The sequence below is a fragment of the Atheta coriaria genome, unplaced genomic scaffold, assembly GCF_025399875.1.
Source record: "Atheta coriaria isolate IRGN ID8LTWV9N9 unplaced genomic scaffold, Caltech_Dcor_3.1 hic_scaffold_55_pilon, whole genome shotgun sequence".
Classification (NCBI taxonomy): Eukaryota; Metazoa; Arthropoda; class Insecta; order Coleoptera; family Staphylinidae; genus Dalotia; species Dalotia coriaria.
Window position 1 is genome coordinate 10,184 of NW_027045497.1, and position 8,466 is coordinate 18,649.

Here is an 8,466-nt window from a genome sequence, read left to right on the forward strand (position 1 = left end):
TATGATGAAAATTCGACAGTTTGCTATCACATAGTCGACTTTCTCTCGCAGCCCCTTAAACCAAAAATCTTGTTTTACAATAGCTTCAGTCTTTATGACACCAAAATGCCTACGCTTATGAGCCTGCCCGACCACCTGAGTCTGCATAGCCTTCGGTACAACTATCAGTAAATCCACCTGAGTCTGCATAGCCTTCGGTACAACTATCAGTAAATCGTCTTTACAACATTTGTATAAAATATTGTTCCTAAGAATATATCCCTCGGCCTGACTGCACGCTACGGCACCTAAAAGTTTACTGACCCCATTGTCCTTTTCTTGTGCGCTTCTTAGACGTGCAATTAGCCCGTCCTCACTCTCAGTAACAAACATAATGCTCGATAAGGGATTTCTGCTTAACCCGTCAACATGTTGCATATTTTTGCCTGGCCGATGGCACATTTGATACTTAAAATCACCCAGCAATAAGGCCCATCTGGCCACACGCAAACACAAATCTTTCTTTTTCATTGTCATAGCAAATGCTTTACAATCAGTGACAATGGTGAACGGTATCCCTAACAAGTACTCTCTAAACTTAACTAAAGCTCGTATTTTCGCTAGTACCTCCAACTCATAACTTGTATACTTCGCTTCTGCAGGTGTTGTCTTTCCACTAGCATAATAAACTGGATGGAATTTTAGGTCATCTGGGTCTAATTGCCTCAAAATGGCGTCTATGGACGCATCTGTATGCAATTAAGTCTCTGCCTCTAATCTGTATAGTTTTAGTACGGGCCCATCGGTAAGTACTGCTTTCAAAGTTTCGGATGCTTCTGTCTCTTGTTCCCCAAAATAAAACTTTATATCTTTTTTCAAGGGGTCTGTCAACGGCTTGGCTATCTTCTCGTAACCCCTAATAAATTTTCTGAAATACCCCGTAAGGCCCAAAAGCTTTGAATCTTTATGACCGACGTCAGCTTGGGCTAAATTTTGAACGGCCTTAGTTTTATGGTCTGACGACTTTATCGTATTTTTTGAAACTATATGACCTAGGTATTTAGTCTCCTTCAACATAAAACGACATTTCTCCCAATTCCTAAATGACCCTTGTTCTGCAGCTAATTTCATAACCATCAATAAACGATCCCATGCTTCCTTCGAATTCTTTGCTAGGATAAAAATATCATCCATCTAAAGAATAAGAATACTATTGTCAATAAACTCTTTGAAAAATGTAGTTATATATTTTCGAAAGACTGTTGGCGATATTTTTTAACCAAATGGTAATTTCATAAATTCGTACCGTCCCGGCGGCGTAACAAAAGAGGTATATTTACGTCTTTCCTCATCTAACGAAACGTAGAAAACTCCATTATTTAAATATAACTTTGCGAAATACATAGGTATTGAAAAATGCAGACATTCAATGGGTTCGTTAAGCTCATGGAAGTCAACACAGATTGTAACGTCTTTTTTCCTAACTCTAACTATAGGACTCGCATACAATTTCCGCGGTTATCCCTATGTCTCGTGTCTTTTCCGGCTTGTAACCTTTGATAATATCGCGGATCGTTTCTCGATAATGCGGTTCTTCTAAGTGTGATAAATCTATTCCAGCGGTCTGCTCTACTGTATTTAGCCGAAATATATTCGGCGTGATTTTGCGACCGTTTGTCTGCCCTTCAAGTCGTATAAACGGTTACCTCTCCCCGTTTGAATCGCAACTCTACTTGATCCAAGAAATCAGTACCCAACAATAGGCTATGTTTTGACAAAACTTTGTTTGACACGGCATTCAAGGTTACTGGAAAATCGTGCCCATCGACATTCATAATTTTCTCGAATTTACCCCAAGTTTCATTGCCAGTGGAACCAACCCGTCTAATTGAAGCCTACGACTACCTTAAGGTGGTGATCTTACCCTAGCATACTCATCCGATCTTATAAAGGTAAGGTCACTTTATGTATCCACTAGTGATATAAACTTAAAGTCCTCTATTGACACTTCCTTTATATATTTCTTCTTCTCAGGTTGTGTGCGTAGCCGTCTTGAAGTGCGATGGATGTGTGGATATGTGGAGATTATAGAGGCGTAAATTCTATAATTCCTGCAAGGACTTGCACGATCATTGATGCAGCACAAAGTCGTTGGAGTTGTATGGATAGGTGAAGACCACAAGGAAAGAGACACCGAAGATTTGATGCTACCACTTGTGATGCTTCTTAACAACTGCTTTCTTGTTTGCATTTGCTTCTATTTAATACATTTTACCCTAATACGTCATGTACATAGGTCCAAGTAGTGACGTACGTCTGCTAATGATTGAAACCTAAGTACAACCGATTAGCAGACGCAAATCTATATATATATATATAAAACAAAGTCGTGTTAGTTACCATGCTTATAACTAAAGAACGACTAATCCAATTTAGCTAAAAATTGGTGGAGAGGTAGCTTAGGGCCAGGAGAAGGTAATATGATTCTTTTTGAAGTGAAAACTTCTTTGGAAGATACTAAACGAGTTTTCTCCGTCTCTTCTTTGTGCGATGCTTCGTAGCTTCCCCACTCAACATGCAGCGACCAAAACGATCAAATCTTATCCGACAAAACCGTAATGCAACTAGGATTCGAAGGATTGCGAATGAAAGGACTGAAGAAGAACAAAAAATTGCACGTGAAAAGCGCCGTGTTAGTATGACTCGACTTCGTGCTTCTCAATCACAAGAGCAAAGCGAGGCGGAACAAAGTTTGCCGGGTCAGCTAGTAAGATATAAGAAGAATACGTCATTTGGAAACTTACCACAATATATCATGCACAAATATAACATACAATTATGCTATAAGATTTAATTACTACTTTGCCCTGTTGATTTACATATCTATGAATCAACACAGGTCTTGACATAACGTACGATTCCTTTTTTGTTTCTTTCTTCTTTTCTCCGCAGTTTTCTGCAATATGTTCAAACTCGTTGCACTTGAAGCACTTGACGCCTTTATCTTTTTCCGGACACCTATCACTTACTCACCACAATTAAAACACCGTCGCTTTTCACCGCCTTACGTTACGTTCTGCTGTTATAAACATTGCTTTCATTTCTCTCTTCATCGCTTCGTACTGCTTAAACCGCTGTGGTAATGCGTTATTATTATGTGTTTGAAAATGCAGTTTAGTTAAGAAGCAAGTACATTTAGTGAGTCGATATAAGAACTACTGAACTGAACTAGAAGAACTGAAGAACTACTCTGATTGAAGGTGTCCCTTTTATATCTGATGCGGAACCCCTCGGGTCCGCACCCAAATGTAAAAATGTCTGTTTAGAACTGAGTGTCCCTTTGTTGTCTGCTCTATGGTTGTACGCTCGATCCTTCAAGAATGTTTAGTCTACTACATTTGTTTAGTCTGAACAAAACAGAGTAACCCCTTGTAGTCTGGGTACGAATCGCTTAATTCAAATCTCTTGACATATTTATACCTATCCGGCGGTAATAATTGCCGGGACCGTCTGGCCGACGTCTCGCCCTATTCACTTCACTATTGCTAACTTACAAACACAAAAGAAATGTTCCAACGAATATAACAAAAATTAAAATTAAAAATAAGAATTAACAAGAATTTGGAAAGCCCAGATGATGAAATGTACCCCACACCGCTTTTTAAGTTGCTGAAGATTTGTTCCCCCATATAGAACAGCTTTAGTGGTCACTTCGTTTGGTATTCCCTGACTAATATACTCTATCTGCGATTGATTGTCCACATTCTCTTGAGCTGCAATATCTCGCATTTTATACATATACTGCTGAAGAGTTTCATCGTGATTCTTCTTTCTCTGCGTGAGTTCTCTGTGTATTTGTTGATCAGTCACTTTTATTCCAAATTCGTCTCTGAGGACTTTTTTTAAATTTAGCCCACGTCTTACTACACATTTCTTGGCGCCTAAATGTCAACACTGAACCAGATAGCAATTTCTTGCCAAACGCAACTTTATGAACGTCGGTCCATCCATACACTTCGGCCATTTCTTCGAAATCTTCAATCCATCGGCTTATTCTCAGCAGATAATTTCCACTGAATATATCCAATGAATTCTCAACGTCTTTGAGCAATAACAGGGTACGCTCTAGAGTAGGCTCTGCTGGTCTGCGGTTTTGTCTTTTATAACGGAACTTCCACGGTTTTTTTCGTCTTCAGGATCGCCTTTTTCATGGTTACCTCGGGCGATTGCCCTTGGTTCGGCGTTGTTGACTGCACGGCCTCCAACGACTTTGTCTTCATCGTCTTCAGCTTCGTCGTCTTCAGCTTCGTCGTCATCCAATTCTTCGTCGTCATCATCTTGTGCACCATGTTTCTGTTCTAACTTTAACGCTGCCATTAACCGATCGAGAAGTTCTCTCTTTCTGTGTGCTAACCTGAGACGTCGTTTTCGGAGTTAGTCTTTTATCTCAGGTAAGGTAATCAGGGCCACTTGCTCGTCAGTTAAAATTTCTGCGTTGTCTGAATTTCTTTAATTATTGTCAATCACTCAATAAACTGTCACTTGGGGGTCAAGTTCCCAAAATGTAAGATCGGATTTTAATTCTAATGTCAAAACAGGGAGTAAGCCTAATTAAATTTATTAAAGGCTACAAGCCACGATTTAACTAATCGTACCTAATTACTCTGTTTGCACTCAGATCAGAAGAGTGGCCCTTAGCCCTTCCAACCTTTTGTCCCACTCCTCTGCGCTCATATTATAAACTATGCTTTACAACGTCATTACATGCTAACTTACAGACTTAATACTACAATACGCGTAGGTATCGGCTTATACCATTTTTGCGATACTACATGTTCCAAATCTTGTCGATACAGTTTTTGTGTCAACTAGCACCTTATATGAGTTGAAACATTGGCGGCACAATCTAAGGTTAATTGCCGGTACTTCACAAAAGCTATATTCTATCATTACTTCCCCAAAGTTCTTATTATCCTTATCGACAGTCCCCTCGTAGCAGGGACAGTGAGTTCTCGAAAAGGTAGATAGGTCACGTGGCCGCAAACCCAAGCGGTTGCATGGGGCCTGAGGATGGCGACATCCGTAGGCGAAACGCCCTCCGTGAGTCGGACTAAACAGGCCTATAGGCTGTCCGACAGGCTTACGGGTTTGGAGGCAATTGTCTTCGAGCTCGAAGCCAAGTCGAAGGTGACGAGACCGGAAGCTAAGGAAGGCGTTCATCCTTAAGGACGAGGAAACAGCTATGCTGGTCGCTAGCCTTAAGGAGGCTCGAGAGAGCAGATTGGTGCAAGCACCAATAATTAAGAAGGTGGACCCTGCACCACAGGCTTCCTCAAGGGAGATCGGTCGCGATCCCCAAGATGGCGGCGTCGGTGAGGAAGGAAGAAGAAGCGGCAATCCTCATCGTCGTGGAAGATGGAGGAGATGCGGACGAGGCCAGGAAGAGACTGGCTAAGATTGACCCGGAGCAAGAAGGCTTCAGGGTCGTCCGCATGCGATCACACCGAAAACCGGTGTGATCATAAACTGTACTAACCCCGAAGGGGCAAAGAGACTGCGGTACATGGACCTTAAAAAGCATGGACTTAAGGTCAAAGAAGTAGAGAAGCTGACTCCGAGGATGTTGGTAGCAAATGTCCCGGAGTCAGTTAGCCACGAGAAGATACTGCGCCTGCCAAATCAACTGGTGGCAGAGAAAGAAGGGCGCGAGGAGCGCAGGTTAAATGCAGCGGTCACAGTTGCATTTAACATAAGCCTCAAAAATAAAACCCGCCACATTATCCTGAATGAGGATGGTCAAAGCAGAGAGGCACTCGCACGCCTGAGGCGCGTTTTCTGCGACTGGGAATATTTCCCAGTTCGCGACTACGTCTGCATCAGAAGGTGCACAAAATGCCAGGGGTACGGAGTCCGTACCGTAGTACTCTTCAGATATCCAGTGCGCACTGAAGCTCAAAAAGCTCTCGTTATTGTGCTGATATGTCCATATATCAGATGTCACTGATACTGCTGTTGTCTGCGAAATACTGACTTGTATTTTCGATGTCAGGAACAACTTTCTCGGTCATGTAAGTGCGACCAGGTACTCTATAATGGGGCACAGCTGTTGCCATAAGCCTCTGAAATCCAACCCGTTCAACAAGTGATAATGGTTCGTTGTCTAAAGCAATCATTTCACCTAACAAGTAGTGGTATTTTATTGATTTCGGATCATTAATGTCCCATAGCAATTTCCTTTCAGATGTTTCTTTTAGGGTTAGCTGTCGGTCTCTTGATCTGGACGTTCCAGGTACTGCAGGTATCTTGGAATCGGTGGAAGTAGAAGTACCGCCCTTATTGCTGCCACTTGTCGAGGGAACATCATCTTCACCAAGTTCTTCTTCCTCTTGATGTTAATGCACACTGATTTCTGCGATAGACGTTTTCTGCAGCATTGATGCAGCTCCAGCCTTTTTATTTCGAGAATTCTGCAAAACACGTTCATTAAATGCGACGTCATGGCTAATAATCACCCGATCGTCATCCGGTATCCAAACGCGGTATCCAGTTTCTGTCGCTTTTGAGAAGGTATGTAAACGTAACATTTTGTGCCAAATATCTTCAAGTATTTGGGCGTGGTAATGTTGACATTAAACCATAATTGCGCTGGTGCTTCCCTTTCAGTGAAATGGAACCCGTACGGTTTAGTACATATGCTGACGTGTGGACCGCTTCAGCCCACAGCTTCTTCGGCATCTTCTTCGGCATCTTCTTCGTGTAAATAATCGTGCGCGCACTTTCCATCAGAGTTCTATTTTCCCTTTCAGCCACACCATTCTGTTCTGGTTAGTACGGCATGGTGATCGTGAATACGATCTCTTTCGTGGACAAAATCACTCTCAACGCATACTTGTCGAATTATTTTTCGCCGACACTCTGAAATTCCCGCACTGTCCCGCCGGCTGTGAAAGCCTCATCAAAAAAAGTTTTGATACATTCAACCGCTTCACTTTTATGTTTCATAAAGAACACACGACGATAGTTGCTAAATTCGTCCTTTATACATGAAAAGTATCGCGACCCATCCAACGATTTTTCTTGCATCGGACCGCATACATCCGCATGTACGCTTACTCCGGCACTTTCGTCTCTGTCTTTTCGCGATAGCTCAACCGATGCTGCTTTCCAAATATGCACGCTTCGCAGAACTCATCTTCTTCACGACTATCACCGCAAATGCCGTGCCTCTTTAGAACATCACGCACATGCGTTTTGTTTTGATGGCAGAATCTTTCATGCCAGACTTGCAGGGATTCTACTTTTGTGGAAGATCCACTCGCTAGCATAGCTTCGCTGTCATCAAGATAATTATCAATCGGCAGAATTACGCTCATACAGAGCCCGTACAATCCTCGCAGATTTACTTTACCTATTAAACGCACGTCGTTGTTCCTCACGAACTTGCATGACCGTTCATCGGCATAGAATTAAAAACCCTTTTTAAGGCTGCGCTCACAGAAAACAAATTACGCCCGAGTTTTGGCACGTACCAAACGTCCTGCAAATAGGTAATCTCTACCGCCAACGCACATTGTTACATTAATTACCCCGTAACCAATCACACTTATTTCACTGGAATCCGCTAAATGCACACTTTTCTCTTTTTCAAATCTCTTGAAAGAAATAAATTAGTCCTTTTGACTAGTCATGTGTGATGTTGTGCCATTATCTGCTACTCAAAGGTCATTGTCCGGCACTGTCTGTTTATCGGTCACTGTCTGTTTATCGGTCACTGTTCGAATGTTTATCTTTTTTCCTACACTCACGAGCAAAATGTCCTGCCTTTTTGCATTTGTGGCATTTGACGACATTTTTTTTTTGTGCGTTTTACCCCTCTCCGCAACCAGCGCCGTTGAGTTACCCTTTTTAGAAGGCAAGCGCATTTCAATTAAACGCAGACGCTTGGTCAATTTCTTGAAAGTACGATCTGCAAAGGGGCAGACTACCACACACTATTAAATTCGAAGTATTCGTCTGGCAGGTCTGGCAGTTGGACTTGTGCCACAGTCATCAATTCCTCTTTTAACTCACGAAAAAGTCCCTGAAGAGGTGCAATGTGTGTCATGATCTCATCCTTATCGTAGGTGAAGAGTTTTGATCTACCACGACCATGACCACGTTTGTAGTCAGGCTTTCTCGAGTTTTGATTAACAGCATCTAATTTGGTACAAATATTTGCATTGTGATCAGCATCTTGCAAATATAACAATGCCATTCACCAGTTGCTTCTAAAGGACACTGTTCAAGGTAGTGACTCATTTTATTACATCTATGGCAGTTGTCGTGATGAATTTTCAATCTTTTTGCTTGGTTTGCACTTGCACCCAGTTTCAGAGTTAAGTCTGCAATACGTATATCTGGTATAACATTGAAGACAGCTTGATAAAAGGTTGATCTTTTTTCCTCATCTGTTAAAGGCACCGCATTGTCACAGTTCTAATATTCAAC

At 41.9% G+C, this 8,466-nt stretch overlaps 1 long non-coding RNA gene across 1 annotated transcript; it reads left to right on the forward strand.

The window, feature by feature from the left end:
• Positions 1-221: 221 nt before the first annotated feature.
• LOC135802807 (uncharacterized) lies at positions 222-2,777 on the forward strand. The gene is made up of 3 exons (XR_010550628.1): positions 222-1,931; positions 2,014-2,454; positions 2,541-2,777. It is a non-coding gene; the product is annotated as an uncharacterized lncRNA (long non-coding RNA).
• The last annotated feature ends 5,689 nt before the right edge of the window (positions 2,778-8,466 follow it).